The following is a 25,352-nucleotide window of genomic DNA, read 5'->3' as shown; positions in this document are numbered from 1 at the left end:
CCAATCTACTTTCTGTCTCTATAGATTTGCCTATTCTGGACATTTCATAGAAATGGAGTCATACAATATGTGGTCTTTTGGATTTGGCTTCTTTCACTTAGCATAATGTTATTTCTGAAATTCATTCATGTTCTCTAGCATGTATCATTTTATTCCCTCTTATTATTGAATAGCTTTCTGTTGTTACAGCTGTACCACATTTTGTCTATCCATTCACCAGTTGGATATTTGGGTTGTTTCCACATTTTTGGCTATCGTGAATAATGGTACTATGAACATTTACATGCAAATCTTTGTGTGGACATATGTTTTCATTTCTCTTGGGTAGATACCTAGGAGTGGAATTGCTGGGTCATAAGGTAAATTTAGGTTTCAAGTTTAAAGAAACTAATGAACTGTTTTCCATTTCACATTCTCACCAATAACATATGAGGGTTCCAGTTTCTCCATATTCTCACCAACATTTGTCATTGTCTTCTTTTTAAAATTATAGCCATTTTAGTGGGACGTGAAACACTATCTCATTGTGGTGTCAATATGCATTTTCCTGATGACTAATGATGTTGAGCATCTTTTGAAATGTGCTTATTTGCCATTCATATATCTTATTTGCTGAAATGTCTACCCAAATATATAAAATGTTGGGTTTAAAAGTAGATAGGAGGTGGCTACCACCTTACTCTGCCCTTGGGTACCCAGGCAGGAGGACTATCTCCAAGGTGAGTTTGAGTTCCTGAGACTGGCAGTAGACCAGGGTTTCCAGGAGGCTAACACATGCCTGCATCGGCCACTTTCAACCTTTTCACCTGAGGATTAAGGACGAATTCTGTAAACTGCTGAACTAGAGAAAAGGTGCACTGGTTAAAATAGATGCTTGATTTTTTGTGTGAATTATATTTTTCCTTTTCCTTTTCTTATTTTAAAGAAAATTAATCTTCTGTAAAAAGCAATCACCAAGCTAAGGTTGGATTTATTTAGCTGTTATTAAGATATGTGTGTATTTTAGAAAATGGAGATTTCTGTTGTTTTTAAATTTATGCCATTGTTTTCCTTTATTTTCATTTGCATGAGTCTGATTAACAAATGGCCACTAAGAAGGACCCTACCACTATCTTGGATGAGGAATATAGATGGCATATAGTGAGTAAAAATAAATTTCTCACTACCAAGTAGCAGTAGATCATTAGTGGGATGGCACGTCGAGCTAATGGCATTAGAGATAATGGAGAAGGGGGTGATAAATGGGAGCCAGCATATTTCCTAGAACTTCAAAGTATGGCCCTGATAGGCTCAGCCGGAAAGGCTGTATTACTGAAAAGCCCAAACCACTCCTTAGTGCTTGTGGAGAATCACCACAGAGTTTACATCTGAGTTGAACCGTGAGGTCTGATGGCCAGCCCTTCCAGAATGGCCAGTCACATATTTTAGCAATATTTCTGTGAAATCCGGCCAACTCAGGGGTAGGGGAGGGACCATTCTTGTGGTAGGGGGAGGGGTCATGATTCCAAGAGCTACTGCTACCAGGAGGATGCTACTGCTACCTTTGTTGTTATTTTTTGTTGTTGCTGTTGTTTTGTTTTCTTCTTCTTCTTTTATGAGACATAGTCTCACTCTGTCACCCAGGTTGGAGTGCAGTGATGCGATCACAGCTCACTGTAGCCTTGACCTCCCTGGGCTCAGGTGATCTTCCCCACTCAGCCTCCCGAGTAGCTGAGACCATGAGGTTTCACCATGTTGCCTAGGGTGGTCTCGAAAACCTGGGCTCAAGTGATCTGCTGGCCTCAGCCTCCCAAAGTGCTGGGTTTACAGGCATGTGCCACTGGGCCCAGCCACCATTATTTTTTGTGTTAAAACTATCTTCAGTTTAACCAATGATGGCCACTGGTTAGCAGAAGGATGCAGGAAGGATGACATAGAAATAGACTGAGGGGGACTATAGACCAGATTTCCTCCTTATTCCATCCATCTTGCCCCAAAGGTGTCAATGGATATCCTTCAATGGAACACAAAGGAGTGGACCCCAGCCACAAGGACTATATACATAACTTGGTTTATTCATTTTAAAAATAAACATGGTAATAATAATTATGTAGTAGAATTGATGTGAGATAAAATGTATGCATTGTGCCAGAAGAAAATAGGCACTCAGTAAACAGGTTGTTATTATGCTGTGCTGACATGTGTTGAGTGTTTAGCTTGTAAGCCACAAAGAGCACATAGTTGCAGATTTTCCATCCTGTTGATTAATTCGTTGATTGAGGCATTTCCTGAACACACATTTAAAAATATGTACTATGTAGCAACAATACTTCTGGGTGCAGAGAATGCAAAGATGCATAAAACAGTGTCTCTATCCTCAAGTTGTTAAACGTTAGTTGGGAAGTTAATTCTGGAAGACTGTGTCAATGACTCTGACAGACGGTTGAGAAAAGTACCATTGGGGGACAGAAAAGGAAGTGATCCACCTGGGGGCAAGGAGGGAGCAAGAGTCATGGAAGATAGTCCAAAAAATGTGATATTTGAGCTGGGCTTTCAAGGATGGATAGGAGTTCAGTAGGTAGCGATGGCAGGGAGAACATTTTTAGTAGATGAAATAGGAAATAGCATGGACCTAGTCACAAGAGTATGTATTTGGAGAACTTTAAATATCCAACTATTATAGAGTGGGCATAGGTTTGGGTGGTAGCAGGGTTCGGAGGGTATGAACTGGAAATATATTTCGGGGTGAGATTTCACAAGGCCCTAAATGACATTTAAGGACTTTAAGCTAAACGCTGCAGGTAAAAAGAAAACAGAATGGCTTAGGAGTGGCATATTTCCCCAAATTCATAATTTATTTCAACTTGCTGGGCACAAGTTAGCTACTAAATATATCCCAGTTGTCCAATCTCTTTAGGAAAAAATGACGTATAGAAGGAGAAATCCAAAATTTAATAGGAAACATGGTAGATCAGCTGACCTCTGACCAACGATAAAAACAAAATCCCATTACAATAAACACCATTATAAAGACTGCTTACTACAAAGCTATTTCTAGGCAGATGGCTCAGAAACACCATATTCTTTTTATCTAGTCAAAATAACTTATGTACAATGGATAACCCAGTGCAATAACTTCTTTGTTCCCTGTGCATATAACAATCTCTTTCTATAGGGAAGGTAACTGCTGTTATACCACACACAGGAAGAGGAGGCTGAGTTGAAATGTAGCTGAACTCCATTTAATTTTTCTCTGTAGCTATCAATCCCCAACTATTCCTCGACTCCCTTTACCATCTCCTCCACAAAAATTCCAATCCCTTCATCCAGAAAAGCTCATTGAGACTCCCAGTCCACCCACCTAACTTCTCAAACAAAACACCTTAACCCCGAATATCTGGAGTTCAAAAAAGGAAACCCTGTTGCTCGACAAATAAGGTGGATTCTTGCCATCTGAAGATTCAACAACTACCATTCCAACTCTTTGTGAGTGACTCTGACAGTCATTTCTATTTTTGGTGGGACATGAATTTCAGGCACTGCAGCAAGCCTCTTACTAAGGCAAGTCCAGCCGACTGCTAGCATCTATTTCTCAAGGTGGCTTTGTTTCCTTTGCTTGTCACATACATGTTCTTGCTCAGGAAGTTATATTTTGCTGCATTTGATGAAGGATGCTATGTTCCAGGGAAATTAACCAATTTGGAAATTCAAGAAGGTCTGATGGTTAAATACCTTAGGAATGTTAAAGACCTATTCTACTTCTTAACACTTGCCAATAGTGAGTAGGGATATGGTCCTTATCAGTGTGTGTATTAGTCCATTTTCATACTGCTGTGAAGAAATACCCATGACTGGGTAATTTATAAAGAAAAAGAAGTTTAATAGATTCACAGTTCCACATAGCTGGGGAAGTCTCACAATCATGGCAGAAGGTGAAGGAAGAGCAAAGGCACGTCTTACATGGTGGCAGGCAAGAGTGCGTGTGCAGGGAAACTGCCCTTTACAAAACCGTAAGATCTCATGAGACTTATTCACTATCACAAGAACAAGACGGGAAAAATCCACCTCCATTATTCAATTACCTCCCACCAGGTCCCTCCCACAGCACATGGGGGTTATGGGAGCTACAATGTAAGTTGAGATTTGAGTGGGGACAGTGTGTGTATGTTTTTTTAATCCTTATTTTTGAAAATAAAATTTCAAGCTCATAGAAAAATGGCAGGAACAGTATCATGAACTTCCATAAGCTTTCACCTAGATGTACCTATTAACATTTTTCAGAAAATAGGACAATTATGAGTCAAAGTAATAAGTGAGACAGGGTATTGGTTAGTCTAACAGTCTCCTGAATCTCACTCTATGTGTATGCACATTGTTATGCATTATTATTATTATTATTTACAGAACAATTTGAGGTTAACTTGCAGGCATCATGACTTTTTACCTCTAAATATTTCAGTATGTAATGGCATACTTTTTCAAAACCACAGTGCAATTATGAATTCTGGAAATTGAGCATTGATATACTACCATTAACTAGTAGCACATCCATATTCAAATTTTGCTGATTGTTTCAATACTATCCTTTAGAGCAATTTAAAAAACTATCCATGTCCCAACCTAAGATAAAGCATTGCATTCAGTTGTAATGTTTTTAGTCCTCTTTAATCTGGAACAGCTCCTCAGTCTGTCTTTGTTTTTCATGACATTGACTTATCTTGAAGAGTATAGTCTTATTATTTCATAGAATGTTCCTTGTTTTGCATTTGTCTAATACTTCCTTAAGATTGGATTCAGGTTATGTATGGTGGGCTGGAACTTTACTTGGATTTTAATTTTTATTCTTGTTAATTAAGAATGTGACTTTCAAATAGTATAGTCATCTTTAAAAATTATCCTGCAGCAAAATATCAAGCATGGGTTCCAAGGAGACCCAGGTTAGTGGAACTTTTACCCCCACCCCCTTGGTAACACAGATTATGAAAATCAGTTCAAAGGGAGCTAATTTGGAGAAGTCAACAAAACAAACAGTCCTCCTGGTGAGTTGGTTCCTTCCCACATTGCCAGTCTGTCCATGGAGAGCCTCCGTGCTCCAGTATTTTCCTTTTGCCTCACCACACTGCTGTCCCTCAGTAAAGCATCTGAAAGTCAGCAATGGAGGGAGTGTGAAGACTTGGAATGACATTTACCAGCAGAAAGCTGGAGGTGGCTCACGTTACTAAATCTTTATTACTTTTACAAAACACATCACAAAATGTAATAAATAGTTCACATTAAGCTGCACCTATCAAAACATGTAAAGTTCACTTTGTGATATAGCATCTTTGACTTGGATTGTTGCTAATTCACAATTACTCATTAAATGGACATGGATGCTACCCACTCCCTAACACTAGTGAGAATTCGAGCACTTTCAGTGATTCAAATGTGAAGTGCTAAGCCTCAGAAAATGAGATGTGGATACAAAATAAGCTTAAGTATGTATCTCTTCCTTTCTTCTTTCATCCAACAAAATACTATTGAGAAACTACTTTATATCAGGCTCTGTGCTAAGTATGGGGGTTTCAGGGATTAAAGACCTAGTCCTTGACCTCAAGGAGCATTTATTAGAACCTGATATTTGGATCCAAAAGCCAGAGCCAACATTTTCTTCTTGCTTAATGGCATCACTTCACATTTTGTCCCAGTTTAGGTTGTGATAAGACAGAAAGTCCACTTGGTAACGTTGTGACTCCTGCTTCAGACCGTTGGCTCAAAGTGGCTGTCGTCATATATAGGTGTGTCCCTGAGCCTCCCTAAGAGCTAAGAAGTACTTTTTCCACCATAGTACATGCCATTATGGTGTCTTCAACCTGCTATCGACCTTTTAAGCCTGCATTCTTACAACTTTCAATGGTTTTCAATCCCTCTCCATATTAAAGTCTGTAAGGTGTCGTGGCCTTTGATTGTGTCATGCACATCTGTTAATTCATTAAAAATCCATTGCAGTGTGAACATAGTATAATAGAAATCACAGTGGAGTTGGATTCGGGTGATGTGGGTGAGATGGGTTAATGTTCCCCACTCCTGTGTTCTATTCTTGGGCACACAGCTAGACACCATTTTCCAGGCTCTCTTATGGCTAGGTGTGGCCATGTCACTGAGTTCTGGCCAACAGAATCTAAGCACAAATATCTATCACTTCTAGGCCTGCCTCACAGAAACCTGTCACATGTGTCCTGCCACTTTTGCTTCATGCAGACAAACCACGTGTTAATGATGGAGCCACAAGATGCCACGCACCTGTCTTTCTGAGTCACCATGTGGACCCCCAACTTCCCCCAATGAATAGAGACCCCTGTATTGGATTATTCCAGAACCAAGAAATAAACGTCTCCTACGTGTTAAGTCACTGAGATTTTGATGTCTGTTACAGTAGTCATAAATATTCTGTCCCATCAATAACTTTGACTTGTTGTCTTACCTGCTATTTACCCTTGGGCAAGTCACTTAACCTCTCAGCTTCTCTATAAACTTCTCTGTCAATGGGGGTAATAAGATAAGCATTTTTGGCCCCATTTTACAGATGAAAGGATTAAATGTGGTGACATTTGCAAAAATACTTTGTAAATGATTACACAAATAGAAGGTGGTGGTATTATTATTGGATCTTGTCCCTCACAGTAGCTAATAGAATCTCAATTCCTTTACTAACCAGCAATATTTTCTGCTAAATGTGTAGCTCGAGCTGGTCTTGGACCACCTGTATTTCTCAGGCCATATAAATTGGGGCGAGGGATACTCAGACATTGCCAAATCCCTCTGACATGTCAGTTTCAGGACTATGCCCACCTAGTCCAGGCCACTGATTGCTCCTTACAGTCTCAGGTCATGTCCTGGAACTTGACCTACTGACCAACTAATTCCTGTGGTCATTTAGGGCCCCACCATAGGTGTCAAAACGATGAGTTTTCCAAGCCTTTCCTGTTTTCCCAAAGGTCACATGATAATAGCAAATGTAATATTGAGTGCCCACTATGTGCCAAATTGCATTCATTATCCTAGGTCATGTTCACAACCACCGCAGGAAGGAGGTGCCTATTAGTCCCATTTTGCAGATGATAAAACTGAGGTGTACGAAATTTGCTCAAAGTCAATTAGTGTAGATGGATTAATACTTATGTCTCTAAAAGGTCTATGCTCTTAACCTCAGTGTATCCAATTGTTAACTCTGCCTCACAGCCCAGCATTGCCCATTCCCTTTTAAGAGTCTCACTGCTGAGAAAGCCAAATCTCATTATAGGAGAAAAGGATGTTACTTTTTAAAGGACCCAGCAGCAAGCATCTCTTTGCATGCTTCAAATGGACATTAATAATGGACATCATTCCTGCTCACTTTCCTCCAAATTTATTATTTATTTATCTAATTCAATGCACCTTAATTTGCCCGCAAGTCATATTAATGTGATTGTTTAAAATGACAAGGACCCTCTGAGGGAAATTGAACATCAACAGTATAACATCAATGTTCAGTATCTCAGAGCAAGTGCAGGGGTGAGTGGTGTTTCTACTTGCATAGGTGCCTGTCTCTTTGTTGGATCACAAACCTTAATCCATCCCAAAGTGCTTGTCAACATAGTGCACGAAAGGGATGCCTGGGAAATTTCCTGCTCTACTAGTTGTAATTACATGAAAAATAAACGGAAAAATTGGGTTATTTTGCTCTCTACTTGACAGGGACTTAACATCCCAGATTGTATGGCCAATAGGTGTTGAACCAATATCCGATGGATCTTTTTATACTGATTCCCAGCTTTTGACCTATCTCCTATGGAAGTTGAGGAATTTGGCTACCAAATAAGTATGTTCTGTATTATTAAGGACAGGCGATATGTGACAACTTGTACTTATGAAATGTATAAAGTCAGGAGTTAAGTAGGTCTTGGTTAGTTGAACTCTTGAAATTTCAAAAAGTTCAAGTCTCTGAAATTTGGAGGGGCTGAGTCTCATCTGAATGACTTTGTTATCATCAAATGATTCAATTCATGAAGGAGGGGACCCTTCTTATGGCGCAATATCTCTGAATTTATCATTGAAATTAACAGGAAGGCAGTATTTGATCAGCCAATACTTCAGGTACGTCACCTCTAATTTTCCAACCCCTCTGCAGCCTAGGCCTTCTTAGCTCCATCTTATAGATCAAGAAGTTACAGTAAGCAGACCTAATTAAGCTGAAGTGTCAGACCCAGGGTTTGAAGCCAAATGGTCTTGGTCCCATAGCCCAAACCCAAAGATTTTTCTGTTTGGAACACGTCTGTTTCCTAAATAGCAATTCCTATAATCTAAATATCCACAAGAAGTTGTTGTGAAGGAATTTCGAGGAAAGAAACAGAAGGCTTGCTTTGTCAGGGCTCTTCTGGTCAGCTATGATGAGCCTCCTTTCTTCATTGTACATTCCTCACAAAAGAACCTCTGCTGACACTACAGATCTCTCCCCTAGGAATGTAAGGGGACCAAGCAGGGGAGATCTTGGTGAATATCGGAAAGATGGAGCCAAGGAGACCCATGCACTTCCAATTAGACAGCATGCTTTCCATGGCCCGCTCAACGCCTTGCTGCTTCTCAAAGCATGCTCAGAGAGTTTCAGCTTTGGCAAAAGCTTGAGAGATTTCATGCTCCTTTCCCCCCATGTAATAAAAAAGTCATTTTTGCCTCAAACTAGGGAAGACACCGGCAGTTTTAAACTTTAAAATGTTTGGGTGAGGGTTTTTTTTTTTTTTTTTTTTTTAAATTAGATTTATTGTTTCTGTTGTTTGGAAACCTTGTGGACATTCACTATTTTTAGTTCCTTGGCTAAGCTTTTCTGGAAACTTCTGTGGAAAAGAGGGTTAAAAGCGGAAGAATGAGGTTGGTTTTTTTTTTTGTTTTTGTTTTTGTTTTTTTTTTTTTTGAGATGGAGTCTCACTCTGTGGCCCAGGCTGGAGCGCAATGGCGCCATCCTGGCTCACTGCAAGCTCCGCCTCCTGGGTTCATGCCATTCTCCCGCCTCAGCCTTCCGAGTAGCTGGGACTACAGGCGCTTGCCACCACGCCCGGCTAATTTGGTTTCTGTATTTTTAGTGCAGACGACGGGGTTTCACTGTGTTAGCCAGGATGATCTCGATCTCCTGACCCCATGATCTGCCCGCCTCGGCCTTCCGAAGTGCTGGGATTACAGGCGTGAGCCACCACGCCCAGCCGAGGTTGGTTTTGAAACTCCAAGTCTGATGATGGGTGGGTAGAGGATTTTAAAAACTGCACCTGCTGGGTTTCAAATGGCATACAACCCAGTCATAGTTCTGGAGAGAGAGCAGAGGACTGGCAAGAACGCCATTCCCAGTGGGGTATGGCTTCCTGTTAGGGTTCCTCACTTTCCAAAAGCATGGAGCAAAGCAAGTGAAAAAGCTTGCTCTCGACCCTTTGGAAAAGCCAGAGTAAGATGCATTTATTTAAGTTGTACATCATGATGATTTGATAGATGTGTACATTTTGAAATAATCACCATAATCAAGCTAATTAATGTGTATACAATAAAAATCCTAAAATAATATGTCCCCAATCTGTGTTCACTGAGCAGCCTGGGGAGGCTTACCCATGTGCACATCTTCCTTTGCTCGTTAATTTCCCCTAAAAAGAAAGCAGGAACTAAAGATCCAACCCTTCATAATCCAAACCACACAGGGAAGAGGCAAAGCAGAGCCTTCATCAAGAATTCAGATGTTCATTGTGGTGGTCAGACCTCACCGTACAGACTCCAAATTCCAAATGAGCTTTGCCTAATTTCCCCAGTTCTCTCTCACCATCTAGGACCTGCACAAAAACGTGTCTCCTTTGGCTTTTTTGCAGACCACACAATTGTGTTGCACAACCTCACCCTCTGACATTATCTCCTTTATGCTTTAAGGGTCAGGGAACTGACCCTAAATTTACATAGGCCAGATAAGTGACTTCTAGCTAAGGGTAGGTCACTATATCCTTAGTTTCAAAAAAAAAAGTCTCTCCACACATTCTCCTTTGATTTAGGGGTAGACTAGAAAGAAAATAATTACCTTAAATCTTACTTTATATGTCACAATATGAAGATTTATCCCAGACACAAGCATACATTCTTAATTATCATTCTTTAAAAACTCCCCCTACCCCATCCCTCCTAGAACCACTCCTTCTCACCCTAGTCTAACTGGACACCTCCAGTTTCTTCCTCCTCCTCTCATTTTTGGAGGACAGAAAACACTCCATTTTCCTCTTTCATTTTTGTGACTTGAATATCTCAGAAGATATTCAAGATATGGGGGAGAGTCATGCACCCCTCCCACCCCATTTCCTACTCATGTTTCCAGATATTAGAGGTTTCTTTGGTAGAAGAGCACCTGTCCCATCTCCCAAATCTTCCAGCTTTGGAACCTGAGTGCAGAGAGTGAATCATTCAGTTGGTCAACAAATGTCTGTGGAGTACCCGCCAGGTGCTAGCTAGACTCTGGAGATGCAGTGAGAAAAGACATAGTCCTGCTCCTGCAGGGACTCTTCAGGTAAGGAGCAGAAATTCTACCTTCTAGGTTTCTTCTGTCAACCGCCATTCTAATCTCAGCCCCAGGGGCAACAAATGTAAGCAATGCCAGAATCTTTGATTCTAACATCAACTCTACCGGCCACCATGGTCATTTCTGCCACTCTCACAATGCTTCCAGGACTCTCTACCTAATTGCACACTCACATTTGGGGGTGCTCATGAACACAATTCCTAGTGTCAGGCACCTAGGCACTTTTTAAACCTCTTTCTTAAACATGTAATTTAATTGGTACATTTTGGCCACACCAGTTCTACATTTTTGGCAGTCCTCCACAAGTTTACATGCCCCCAGATAAGTGACTTCTGGCTAAGGGCAGGTCACTATATCCTTAGTTTCCCAAAAAATAAATAAATAAATAAATAAATAAATAAATAAAAAGTCTCTCCACACATTCTTCTTTGATTTAGGGGGAGACTAGAAAGAAAATAATTACCTTAAATCTTATTTTACATGTCACAATATGAAGATTTATCCCAGACACAAGCATGCATTCTTAATTATAATCACAGTATTGATCTGAGCAAGTATAAGATATATGGCCACAAGTTGCTGGTGGTTTTGTATTACCATTTTAGTGCAATTAACGTCTACCACTAAAGCACCATCTTATGCATACAGCAAAATTAAAAGGAAGCTTGAAATGTTATATCCTATCCAGGAAATGTTACTATTGCATTTTAAAGATGAGGAGTTAAGGTTTTCATTTTTAATTACATTACTGAGTGATTCTTCTTAAGGGAACCTAATTGTGAAGAATATAAATTACTTTGCAAGTTTATGGTGGGGGACTAGTAATCCTTTTGGGATGCAAACAAACAAGCAAATGAGAATTTAGGAACACTCAATGGTAAAATTTAACATTTCTGTCTGGTTGCAACTCTTTTGAAAAAATCCCTTATAGAAGAATATTGTCATTAATAATTTCATCATTCATGAAGCTTTGACTATAACGCTCAGCATTTTTGCTGCAATTGGTGCGGGGTATAAAGGAAGACAGCTTGTATGGTCTCAAAGCTTTAGCTCTTCCCTGTCTGGGCCTTCCTTCTTCTCCAGAATGTCTCTCTCCTCTTGTCTAACAGGTGCCCAATCTTCCAAGAGCACTCCTTGAAGCAATCCTGCCCTCTCCGAGGCAGTGCCCCAGGTTTGCAAATTCACCCTTCCTCTGCTACTATTAGAATCACCTTTCTTTCCCTTCAAGCTACTCAGCTAGCCGTTAGGGTAAAGCAGCTGATTAAACAGTCACACTCGTGTTGATGACTAAAAGCACTTAACGCTCCCTGGGGTGTCTGCATCTGAGACTGAGCCTTTAATGGTGAAATTTCAGGCATTGCGACAGGCTAGTGGGGCTATGCTTTTTGGTGTGTGTTGGGGCGGCATATGTTTTGATGTCACTCAAATCATACCACTTGTAGATGTTAGAAGCTGGTAGAAAAAGATTTCATAAAATTACATTTTGCCTAAGACCTTTCTTCTAGGGCTTTAAATGATAGGTCTTAGAGCTCTCCTAGTCTTGAGAAAGTTTTGTTCAGGATCAACCCATCTGCCCCTTCTCTGAATAGTTTGACTCTCAACCACAGATGCTGCCTTGTAGAGGTGGAGAAATGTCCCTTGTGCAAATTCATTCCCAATAAATGTAATTCTAACTTTGGTAGACATAGAGCAAACCCTTAACATTGGCCAAGGAGGGAGCCCCAGACCTTTCATTTTTCACATAAAAGAGGGTAAAGTATAGCTTTCCAGGATGAACACATGTGAGGATAACAACAGACATTTACTATATTTCCAGCACTGTTCCATGTGCTTTCCATAATACACAAAATGAACTCACAAGACTAAAGAAGTGCAAAATAAATTTGAATAATTTAACATCTGAATGATGGTTTTTGTAAGTTTGTAGCATTTCTACTTCTGAAGTTATTAAAGCTTAAAAAAAGCACTAACACTTTTGGGTCATCCTGTATTTACTCATTTAACCTTCATGACAGCTCTCAAGTGTAGGTACCATTATTTATCCCATTTAACGGATGGGAAAACAAAGGTGCTGTGAGGGTAAGTAACCCACTCATTGTTATGTAGCAGCAAGAGACACATCTGGGATTATAAAGCCAGGAAGTGTAATTCCAGTGTTCATGCTCTTAGTCACTCTGCCACACTGCCTCTTGGCATCATTAAGAGACAGCAGAGATGCTGCTGTACCTGAAGGCCTGCTAGACTCAGTTACTAGACAAATGCTTCACTCTCCACACCACCCTCAAATTGCCATGATTCAATTTCAGCCCTCACAGCATGGCTCCTTTCCACATTTTGTAGATTGTGAGGCCATGATTAGGATAAAAATGTGAATAATAAATCTAGGGCTGCTAAGGGTACCCCATGTCTCCCACTTTAATATCCCTTGCACTTTTTCATAGCATAATCCCATCACACCTGTTGAATTAAATTAAATGGAATTGCCAGGACCCTTTGGCATTCTATGGGCAGTTTGGGCAGGCCCTCCTGTCTTGCCCTCCACATAATTTCAGACCTGTTGGATGGCCTTGGCATGGCCCCATTTTCTCCCCTCCATTCTCCTTGCCCATCTCATGGAACCTTCCTTCATAAGGCCACCACCTGCCCCAGCCCAAAGAGCCTTAGTGAGGGCCTCCTACTGTCTACATAATAGCCCCCAAGCCTGCTGACTTCTTTAATGGCAAGGAAAGCACAGTGCTCCATTTTGGGAAGCCAGTCCTGTCTAGGCCAGAACTGGACCTGAAACTGTTCTGTATCTTCTGTCAGGCAGTCAATCAGCTTCCTCTGGCTCAATTCAGGGGCTTCATTTGCCCTTTTCAGACTACCTGTGTCTCCTTTCCCAGACTTGCTGGCCCCCATTTGCCCTTGACTGGGGAGCTCTGGTCTCCTTACCCTGTTTTCTTGGCATTCCCAGCCCTCGTGACCCTGGTGAGTGAAAGGCATTAAGACCTAAGAACCAGAGAGCTCTGTCTATCTTTCATGACCCACAAACAGAAGGCTTACTTGTTGACCTAACTTTATGGCACTGTCCCTGGCACCTGGAGCCCCCTGAGACTAACCTGGTCCCATTAGCCAAGGCTCTATCAACAGTACTTTATTTCTTGTAGGCATTTCTGAAAACTGAGAGGTTGCTTGGGGATTTCTGAGCCTTGAGTTGATTAGCAGTTAATGATGTGTGTTTTGATGAGAATATAAAAGATTTTGTTTATTCACTCGAGAGGAGGAAAATTAGGAGTAAAAAGGAGAGAAGGAAAAACACAAATTCTCAGTTTTTCAATGGGGTTTTAAGTGGTTTAGATCTGCTGAGTTCCCAGCCAATGCTGGGCAATTCTCCGGGTGCTGATTTTACATATCAGCTCTCAGAACAATTCATAGAGTGTTCAGCTCCACCTAGAGCTGTCAGGAGCCATACAGAAGGCCCAGAAGGGCTGCCGGACAATCCATTTTACTATTCAGAGAATGTGTGAATACAGCCAGGAGATGCATTTATACTTCCACATGAAGGAGAGGGAGAGAGGAGCCCACAGCAGATCGAGGTAGCTTCCAACAATGCGTCCTCCAACTGGACCCATGGTTCTAGAAGCCATGTCTAGAAAGACAACCCCAACAGGGTCAGCATGTACACAAAGGATGTTTGTCAAACTTGCTCCCAGTCTACTGCTGTTGAAGTCGTGGGCAAAGTGGAAGGGGATCCAGAAGGCAGAATGTGGCAATCGAAAAGGAATAAGCTTTGGAGTTAAACCAACCTGTGCTGGAAACTGGTTTATTCCAGGTTTCTCTACCTATCTTGATCTCAGTTTTCATGTCTGAAATGAACTGGTAGTACTGAATTTAACTTGTAGAGTTGCTGTGAAGATTCGGCATTTCCATATGTGAAATTAACTGGCACAGATCAGGTGCCAGTGATTGTGATTTACCCTCCCCTACCCCTTTCCCTTTTTCCTCTAGAAAGTCTGCACTCTCCATTCCCCAGCGTGCCTATGGTCTTCAACTGCTGACTTTCAAAACAAATGAACTGAGGTGGTCAGCACCTTCCGGGGATTCAAGTTCTTTCAAAAACAACTCACAAGGGAAATAGTAATTCATAATGCTTCCCTTCAGGCATATAAAGTACTGATGATGGAGTCTGACAAACGGTTTGGGATAATAAACTCACTTGGTTGGTGGCAGGCAGTCAAAGCCTTGCTTTCCAAATCGGCCCACAGAAACAATGTTCTTTGCCGTTAGTTAGTCCTACTCAGGCCAGTCCAGCCAGTCACATCACAAGTGAGCACTGATAGTTACAAGTGGGGCTAGTTGAGAGGCTGGGTGAAGGCCTTTCCCTATCACTATTCCTAACTTGGGGCACATCTTAAAGGCCAGCAGCATTATGTTTATTTCACAAGAAGAGTCCGTATTTTAGGAGGTGCCCTTGGGTGAGCATCCGCTCTGAAGTGTTTACTGCTGTTCACTGGAAGTCCTAAGTCTGAAGGTGAATGAGAGTATCTCAGCTATTCTAGAACAGTCTCCTGTCGCTGAACCACCTTTGCCTCTGGGGTTGGAGGAGTGAAATTTGTGACTTGGATCATCTAGGAAGCAGTTTTGGAAGGGGCAGCTCTGCATGTGAGGTTGCACAGTATACGGATACAGCCACCACCCAGAATAGTCCCCAAGATCAGAAACATATTTAATGACAGATCAAAAAAGGAAGACCTCGGTCTAAGTAGACGCCAGTCTAATTCTTCTTTATTTCTGCCTCTTGGAACACATCAAAATTGTGTTCTCTTCACTTGAAGAGAATTTTTCAATCAAAGGCAGGGGCTTATCAGAACTTCGTTTTCATTCTGGCAGTGATTTAATTCTATAAGTTTATTTTAACAAAGGAATTTGTTTGCCAATTAAGAAATAGTTTGCAGGGACATCTCTGGGACTGAGAGGTTCCTTTAGTATGCCTGGAAAAAGCCAAGAGCCATTCAAGGCAGCTAGTTATTCCTTCCTCATGAGATAGGTGATAGTGAGTTCATCAATGACGTTGGTGAATTCTTTAAAAAAATGAAAAAAATATACTTGGAACTGCTCTAAGTCCTAGAAGGATAACAGAAAACACTATTCAGGTTTTCTCACGTGGGGGTGGCAGTGATAATGGAGGTGAGGGTGGTTGTCACCCACAGACCAAAGGACATAAGCCAATTGGGAAGTTATTTGGGGTGTGGATAAGGTCACAGTCATATAGGAAAATTTAATGGGTTATTTTATTTCTTGTTTGGGGAGAAATGAAGGAGTATGTTTTCTTCAGTAAAAGCTAAGCCTCACCATGTTTTCTAAAGATTTGAAGGCTTCTTCTTCAACCAATCCCAAGCCAGGAAATAGAACAACACAAATTCCTGGTGTCTTAAGGCCTGGTGCTTGCATTTGTTCAGTAAGAGAATTGCCTCCTGTAAACAACTGTTTAAGTAATATTCCCACAGTGTGTTCGACCTTCCAGAGTCTTTTTTCCAAAGGCTCTTTGGACCACTACTGGTGGGGTTCTTTAAAAGCTGCCTGCAAGGCACAGTCTACTGATGGGTGCAAAAGTTAATGGGTGAATATTTGAGGAGAAGCATGTTGTCACCCTCAAGGTATTTTTTAATTACAAAGAATAGTAACTTTACTGTGGAACAGCTCTGTGGGCACACCTGAACCAAGTTAACATCATTAATAATCAGGCATGTCAACCTCATGGATATTCTGATATGATGCCCTGAGAAGGGCACAATATTGCCTCTATGGTATTCTCGCCAAAAATGCATAACCTCAATCTAATAGGAGAAAATATCAGACAAACCCAAATTGAGGAACATTCTGCAAGATAACTAACCAGTGCTCTTCGAAAGTCTCAAGGTCAGAAAAGACAAGGGAAGATAGAAGAGCTGTCACAGATTGAAGGTGCCTAAGGAGGAGTAGATCTTGGAAATTAGGAGAAAAACTGTTGAAATCCAAATAAGTTCTGTAGTTCAGTTGGTAGTACTGAACTAATGTTAATTTTCTGGTTTTGATAATTATTTAATACTTATATAAGATGTTAATGTTAGGCAAAGCTGGGTGAAAGGTATACACAAATTCTCTACAATTTTTACAACTTTTCTGTAAGTCTAAACTTATTCCAAAATACAAAGTTAAAAAAGAAGCTTCCTGAAAACAAAACAAAACAAAAAATAACCACTAGCTAGCATAATATTGCCCTACCAAGTGCCTCAGTGGCTCGGTGAACGAGATGAAGGTACATAATTATCTTCTTCCGCATTCTGTGTTTAATTCCTACAAGTTGTAACTTGTGCAGCTCATCTCAGTCCTGTGGGAAGCCTAAGAAAATGATATTTCATGTTTCAAGACTAAAAGGGTAAAATTGAGAAGAGCCTCTCCAACTTGGTTTCACAAGCTTTATTACTTGTGAGCAATGTGTCTGTGAACAGGGACATACCAATGATGTAAAAAGATACATTTTTTAAAGGCTGAAACATGGAAGAGAGAATTTAAGGCAGGAGGATTGCCAATTATTTGATTTTTTTGGTCCTTAAAAGCTGTGTACTTCTTTTGAGTCAGAATCCAATTGTTTCAAGTCTTCATTAATCAGTGACACCATTCATCAAATGGACACATTGGCATAATGAGCTCTCATAAATACAGTGTTTGTGATCTTTCTTGGAATATTAGAGTGGGGAATGGGGGGTGGAAAGACTAAAATCACGTGGTACCCCATCTACTTAGTCTAAATCATACTTACATATGCCACACTGAATTAACATCCTGTCATCTTTTCTGTTTCATCTCTCTCTCTCTGTCTTTCTCTCTGTCTCTCTCTCTCAACTGTATTTCTTTGTCTCACTTTGTCTCTCTTTCTCTCTCTTGCGTATAATAGAATAAACCAAGGGCACCCCCCACAATCCCTTAATTGAGGCAGTTCAGGTCAAATCATGATTGTTAACGAAAAGAAACCAAATCATTTGTCACAGAGCTTAATTTTGCTTGAGCTGCCTGATTTCCTGCTGTTATTTGTACTTAGAGTAGATGATAAAAGCAGTTGCTACAGCCTCTTTACAGGAAAACAAATCCAGCTGCAATCTGAGTCAAAGCACCTGGGGCTGGTGGATCAGCTGGGATGGAACAGCTATTTTTCCAAGCCTTGGTTTGCCCTTCAGGTTGATTGAAATGAACGGAGCTGTTTTTGAATGAAAGTTAACTCCCACATTTCCTAAGTACCTTTGCTCTCAAATGAGTAAGTGTTTGGAGTTACTCCTGAGAAAATGTGGAGGCGCCACAGCCCTTTCCTCCTTATATTACCTCAGAACTCACAGACTTACCTCAGGTTTCTAGATGGATGCAAAAGTAACTGCGGTGTTTTTTTTTTTTTTTTTTTTTTTTTTTTTTTTTTTTTTTTCCATTACTTTTAATGGAAGAAACCACAATTACTTTTGCACCAACCTAATAAAACTGCAATTCATGGGCTTGGACCCCCACCCCCACCACCAAGTATGAAGATGGAAATTGACTGTGTACACATTGGAAGGTGGAGAGTCATCACCGAGAAGTGAGGAGAGCAGAATCTTCTTGTGGGGAAAGGACATGACATTTTATCGTGCATTTGTGGAAATGACAATTCGTTGGAATCCCATAATTTCAACGCTGTCTCCTCCAAATTTCGCCTTGCTAATGGTCTGTTGATTACAGAGGTGAGGCCAGTTTTGAGAGCTGTCTTACAGATGGAGAAGCAGGTATGTTAGGCAGGTCTTTGGTCATATGGAGGTTCAGAAATAACTTGATAGCTGCTGGTTGTGATCAGTCTTCTGGCATGATCTCCCATCCCTAAAACCACCACACAGGACTTTCCTGGGGCTTTTCGAATGCCTGCCAATGAGATAGTGGTCTTCTTTTCCTGGAATCCAGCCTTGGCCATAGCTCAATCCAGGCGGTGGTGCGTGAGTAGGGTGTGTGTGTCCTGTGTTTATGGGCAGGATATTATTCTGCATGACGGAGGACATATAGCCTAAGAGGAGAGATTTTGGGATACCAGATATTGCTCTGAGATGACTCAGTTTTACTTTCTGAAATCATTGCCTTTGAGGACTTCTGCTCTAGGACAGAGGTTTCCAAATCTGGCTGAACATCTGAGTCAGATGGAAAAGCTTTTAAAATGCAGATTTTAGGGCTCTAACCTAATCTTACGGAATCAGAACTTCTAGAGGAAGGGCCAAGGAAAAAGTCTTTCCCAAAAACCCAGCAGATGGCTCAGACAAAAATCCAGGTTTGGGAACCACACATTGACCACTATTAACCGATCATTATTTCCTCACTTTATGGGATACAGAGTAATAAGAAGAAAAATGTTTATTATTGACTATGTGCACAGTGCTAAGAGCTTTACTTACATAATCGTATTTAACCCTCACAATAGCCCTATGGAAAAGGTACAGTTATCCCCACTTTAAAGATGAGAAAATGGAAGCTTAGAGAGATAATGTAACTTGCCTAAGATATTTACATCTAGTAAGGGGGGGAATCAGGATTCATCCACAAACGGTCTGATTTCTGAGTCTAGGTTCTTATTTACTGGGCCATAATGCTTCGGGACGCTGGGTATTCTCTTAGATGATTTTGACCTCAGGGCATGAAGAGTGGAGGAGGGAAGTAACTGTATCAAAAAAGAATGAGGCACAGTGTGTTGGGGTGTGCCTGTGCATGCTTGCACACATAAGTGTTAGCAATGTGGGGAGCAGATGGAGAAACGAAGAAACTGGTAGATGACTCAGCCTGAGGGAAGAACAGTACAATGGGATAGTGAAACAAGAATGAATTTAGAAGCCAAAGACTTAAGAGTGAACCCTAGCTCTGCCATTTGGTAGCTGTGTGACTTTAGGCAGGGCATTTAACATCTCTGGGCCTTGGTTTCCCTGTCTCGATAAACAAAACCATGATACATATATTGAAGGTTTGTAGATTATAGAGAAGGTTTATAAACCACGCTATATGGAGAAGATCCTCAGTTATGGCAACAACTCTCAATGGCTGATGTTCTGAGCCCAAATTGAAGGTTGTGATAAAAAATAACGGAACTGAAGAAATAATTCAAAGTGGCTAGGAAAAGCTCAGCACAAAACTCCTTTAGAAAACTGCCTGGGAGCCATTGCATCTTTAGATACAGAAGAAAAGTGATTCAAAACACAGTTGTTCTCTGGCCCATATGAAAAATTGTAGGAAAACTGGCTGGGGTGGTGTGGGGGAGTGGTTGATAAAGATCTGAAGAGTGGCTATAGATGTTTTCAAGTTCCAAGACAGTCATTAAGAATCAGTTGATTTTCTCCCCTCTTAGCATCTTGTTCTCAAAGGTGGCCTTGTGTTTTCGATAAGACAATGCTGGATCTAACCTGGGAATACCAGGGAAGAGAATACACGGTCCCTGCAGTTTTGCTAATGGGTTTGGACCTGAATTTCCAAATGATGGCAGAAGATGGGAAGACATTTAGAAGTTGTTCTACAAACGTAAAAAGAAAAGCACTACAGCCAAAGGATGACTAAGAGGGAACAATAGTCCTCCATCATTGGAAGAATATAATGGTCCCAGGGAGAGTAATTAGATAACCTAAACAGAATTCTTGGGAAAGAAAACTCAGACTTTCAGGAACATTTTCTACACGTCAGGACTTGTGAAATAGTGTTTCAAGAGAAGAGACAGAAACTGTCTTCACTGAATCATGGAAAGTCAAGTGAAAATTTAACATGATAAAACACTCCAGCTGGGCGTTTCCAATCTAGTTCTTGAAGACACATTCACAAGACTTAGAGTTAAGACAGATTTTGAGCTACGGCCATAAGAATGAATAAACTATTACTGCATGGAAAACATGGATAAATCTCACAAGCATAATGTTAAGTGAAAAAGCTCGACATAAAGATGCATATTATATGATTGCATTAATAGAAAGATCCAAAGGCGGTAAAATTAATGTATGTGTTAAAAGTCAGGCATTATAATTACCTTTGGGGTGTAGTAGTTGAGAGTAAACACAAGGAAGATTTTAGGGGTGCTTGTCATGTTCTGCTTTTTCATCTGAGTGCTGGTTATGTGGGTGTGTTCAGTTTGTAAATGTCCATTGAATTGTACATTCATGACTTATGCATTTTTCTGTACATCTGTTATACTTCAATAAAGAGTTAGAAAAACAAAAGTTTCAATCTGTGGGCAGAGAGCCATTTATTTCAAGAGAAACCAACTCCAAATATCAAACCAGAGAGTTTCCTTCTAATTGCTTCACCCACCCATGAGAATTTTATCTTTTCTTGAACTGCAAATTCTTCAACTTCAATATGTCAGGCTGGATCTTCTGAGAAGCATGTACTAGGATAGGATTAGATGTACAAGAGATTCATCAGAAGAAATTCCTTTGAAGGATAAAGGGAGATGGGACAGTGGGAAGATACTTTAGGCCAAAATGCCAGTCTGACACCCTTCAAAGGAGAGAGGGAAGGATGGAGGACTGGGTAGGAAGACCTTGAGACCATAGCACAGTCCTGAGAAAATCTCAGGCAGGTTGATGGGAAGTTCTTGAGCAAGTATTGCCCAGTAGAAGAATCCTGCACTTGGCCAAAATAGTGCTATTCCAGTGTCCCTGCCATGCTCTGTCTAAGCTGTGAGCAGCCCAGGGGAAGTGTGGCCTTGGTTTGAATGCTGTGGCCAATTCAAAGGTGCAGCAATTCAAGGCTGTCAGTCAAACACATTTCTAGCAGGAGGTCTTCTTGAAAAGAGATCTGGTCAGTGGACATCTATGCCCACCACACCTAGGTATGCAGTGATGCTCATGAGATGGGAGGTGGTTACAGCTTGCTCCATGTAGAAATGTTACCTAGCATGTTAAAGGTATCAAGATTAAAGCATTCCAGCTTATTTGCTTGCTGTTTAACAATGAGAAAAGAGGGAGAAACAAAATGCAGCAAATATCACATAAGCATGGTTGTTTCTAAACGGAGTGTTTTCCAAAGCCTGCTGGGAATTTAAGAGAACCTCTTAAAAGAAAAGCAAAGGATGTTTGTGTTGCATTAAAACCCACTTTCTAGAGAATATTACTTGAGCTACTTAAATAAAAATGGCTCAATACATTCTACTAGGGTCATAGCACAAAATAATGTGAATGTTGTGATCCTGGAGTTTTGACTCTTCTTTCATTCTCAGAAATGATTATTTTAATTAGTGACACCTTTTAAAATTTCTAACTTTTATTTTAAGTTCAGGGGTACATGTGCAGGATTTCCAGGTTTGTTACATAGGCGAACATGTGCCTTGGTGGTTTGCTGCACAGATCAACCCATCACCTAGGTATTAAGCCCAGCATCCATTAGCTATTCTTCCTGATGTTCTCCCTCCCCCTACTCCCTCACTGTCCAGCAGGCCCCAATGTGTGTTGTTCCTCCCCATGTGTGCATGTGTTCTCATCATTCAGCTTCCACTTATAAGTGAAAACATGCAGTATTTGATTTTCTGTTCCTGTATTAGTTTGCTAAGGTTAATTGGCCTCCAACTCTATCCATGTCCCTGCAAAGAACATGATCTTGTTTCTTTTTATGGCTACATACTAATCTGTAGTATATATGTACCACATTTTCTTTATCCAGTCTACCATTTATGGGCATTTAGGTTGATTCCATGTCATTGCTGCAATGAACATACACGTGCATATGTTTTCATAATAGAATGACTTATTGAATTAGTGACATTTTCCCCATGACATTTAAGTTGATTTTTCCATCCATCCAATCATCTATGCCTAGAACTAAGAGGCAGTAACTAGCCTACTGAGGGGCTTGAAAATATTGGCAAAATTGCTGATTTCAACATGACACCTCTAGCTATTAGAGTACCCACCATTCCTCCTGCATGGTACTACCACGAATCCCCACAGTTTAAGCAAAACCAGATTTCTTAACAATGGGGATTATCAATTTATGTAACATATATAGTCCTCCAGAACAAGGTGTACTTCTGATTCAGACAAGATGATATGGGCCCATTTCTCCCTGCTCTTCCCTGGTAGGTACAACTATAATCCCTGTAACAGAAGGCAACCAAAGAACCCTGAAAGGTGGTAAGAGGAATAGAAGAAAACTATTCCTCTATATTCTTACTCTGTAACCCATGAAATCTTGTCTGACTACAAGAACAACATCACAGAAACCCAAACTAAGGAATGTTCTATAAAATACCTGACCAGTAATCCTACAAACGGTCAAGGTTATTTTAGAAAGTGGAAAGCCTGAGAACTTGCCAGGAGAAGGAGCTTAAGAAGACATGATGTCCGTGTAATGTTGCATCCTGGATGGAATCCTGGAATGCCAAGAAGAATTTAGATGAAAACTGAAGAAATCTAAATAAAGTGTGGACTTTAATAATAATGTGTCAATATTGCTTCATGAGTTGTGACAAGTATAGTAATGTAAGATGTTAGTAGTAGAGGAAACTGGATGTGGGTTCTCAGGAAATTCTCTGTACCATCTTGGCAACATTTTGCAAATCTAAAATTATTTTTTAAAAAATGTTTATTGCTGGGCATGGTGGCTCATGCCTGTAATCCTAGCATTTTGGGAGGCTGAGGTGGGAGGATCACTTGAGCCCAGGAGTTTGAGACCAGTCTGGGCAACATAGTGAGACTTTGTCTCCACAAAAAATACAAAAAATAGCTGAGCACAGTGGTACATACCTATAGTCCCAGACACTTTGCAGGCTGAGGTGAGAGGATCACTTGAGCCCGGGAAGTCAAGGCTGCAGTGAGCCGTAATCATGCCGCTGCACTGTAGCTTGGGTAGCAGAATGAGACCCCGTCTCAAAAAAAAGTTTTTAAAATAAATGAGTGAGCTAGTAACTCTTTTAATCCCTTGAAATTATAGTAACAGAACCCTTGCTAGTTACACTGGGGAGACTTACAGCACATGAATCGGAGCAGACCTAACAGGCCATGGACACGCTGAGGGTGGTAGGAGCATGCGATGCAGGTTGTGGCACAGACCATTTGTGAAACTGACTGCCACACTCTCATTTGTTCATGAAATGCATGTGAGCCGGGTCAAACAGGTTGTGTCTCTGGGGGAACTAATACCTACCAAAAGCTGATGGGTTTGATGGCTGAGAAAGCCCTCACTAGCTCTTCTCCCAAGCGACCACTGCAGAGCTAGATCTTGGACTCACCACAGAGACGGGCACCAGGGGCCTGTGGATTTGGGCAATTGAGGATATTTATGGGCCACTCCATTGTCCTCTTTGACAATAACACTCCTGACTTGGAGTGTCTGCGCAGTTACTTTTTAGGATCTGTTTTGGGCAATGTTCTGCTTGTTAATCCTCATTAGTCCAGGGCAATTTTGCCGATTTTCCTTTCTTACTCAGATATGAATCGGGCTCATTTGTGAATGAACTTCTAAGAGGGGAAAAGGTGAGTCTCATACCTGGAAAGCGAACAAGACTTGGCACGTGCGAAGGGGTGTGTGTGTGTGTGCATGTGTGTGTTTACGTGCGTGTGCGGGTGTGTGTGGGTACATGTGAGTGTGTGTACATGTGCATGTGTACATGCATGCATGTGCTTGTGTGCGTGTGTTTGTGTGTGTGTATCCAGTTCTTCCATGCAAACATCTCTGAGCCTCATGTTCTGCATGCGAAGGCTGGGTTGTGAGGGGTCATCTCTGAACTCTCCTACCCCTGGTCTGTGATGTGCCAGTATTTCACCCACTCTCATGCCACAGTTGGCACAGGAGTCCCATCCAGCAAGAAAATTCACTGCCTCAAAACAAATCTGGGTGTAATTTTCACTTCACTGACATCCCCTGCCTTATAATTTCATGCCCCTGACTTCAACTCTCTGTTGGGTCTATAATTGTGTTCTGGTCCTTCCTTGGTGACCTTCATGGACCCTACTCTGTCTCATGCAGCCTGGCTTCTCATGTGGCTTGTACAGGGCTCTCCATGGATTTGGGCAAACCCTGGTGGCCTCAAGTGACAGTCACATGACTCCAATCCGATCTCCACTCTGCCCACATCCTCCCTCCACACCGAAAAGGAAGGTGTGTTTGACGGTCATGATCCTTGTAGGAGATGTGGCTGTTCCAGCTCCTTCGAAGTCAGAGAGCAAGCCCAAGTGGGAGGGGAGATAGCAGTGAGTTTACCAACTACTTACTGCAGGCCACCTACACCGGGAGAACCAAAGTGGCGTCTGCAGGAGGTGCAAGCCACGAGGCCTCCCTCAATGTGCACCATCAACTCAGAGAGATGAGATGCAAGGGGAAGGATGGCAACCTCTGGTGTGAGGCACCTACGTCCCAGAGGGAGAGGAAAGCTTACTCAAAGCCACTTAGAGCAGTGACAGAGCAGGGGATAGGTCGTGCACTTCACCCATGTTCTAGTTTAGATTACTGCCATCACTTATATTTGAAGTCAGTTTACCATGACAATTCCCGACCAACTTCTTCCTTACATTTGTTGTTGTTAGATTGCTTGACTCCAGAATGACCCTTATCCTTGTGGGTCTAAAGCAAAACAAGAAAATGTCTGTTACCACGTGTGCATCTATCTCAATAAAAACTTCAAAAAAAAAAAAAAAAAAAACCACCCACCCAAAACACCACCACATCATATGAAAATCAAATATTATTGTAAATGGGCAAATAGCATTTGGTAGTTGAAGGGATTCTTATGCCATATGGATAATCTTCCTTGGTGTGTATGTGTGTGTTGTTTTCAGATCTGGACTTTTGTGCCTTCTATCAGATTTTCTTAAGGCAG

This window comes from Macaca fascicularis, chromosome X (assembly GCF_037993035.2).
Source record: "Macaca fascicularis isolate 582-1 chromosome X, T2T-MFA8v1.1".
In the NCBI taxonomy this organism is placed as follows: domain Eukaryota; kingdom Metazoa; phylum Chordata; class Mammalia; order Primates; family Cercopithecidae; genus Macaca; species Macaca fascicularis.
Note: the sequence above shows the minus strand (reverse complement) of the source record.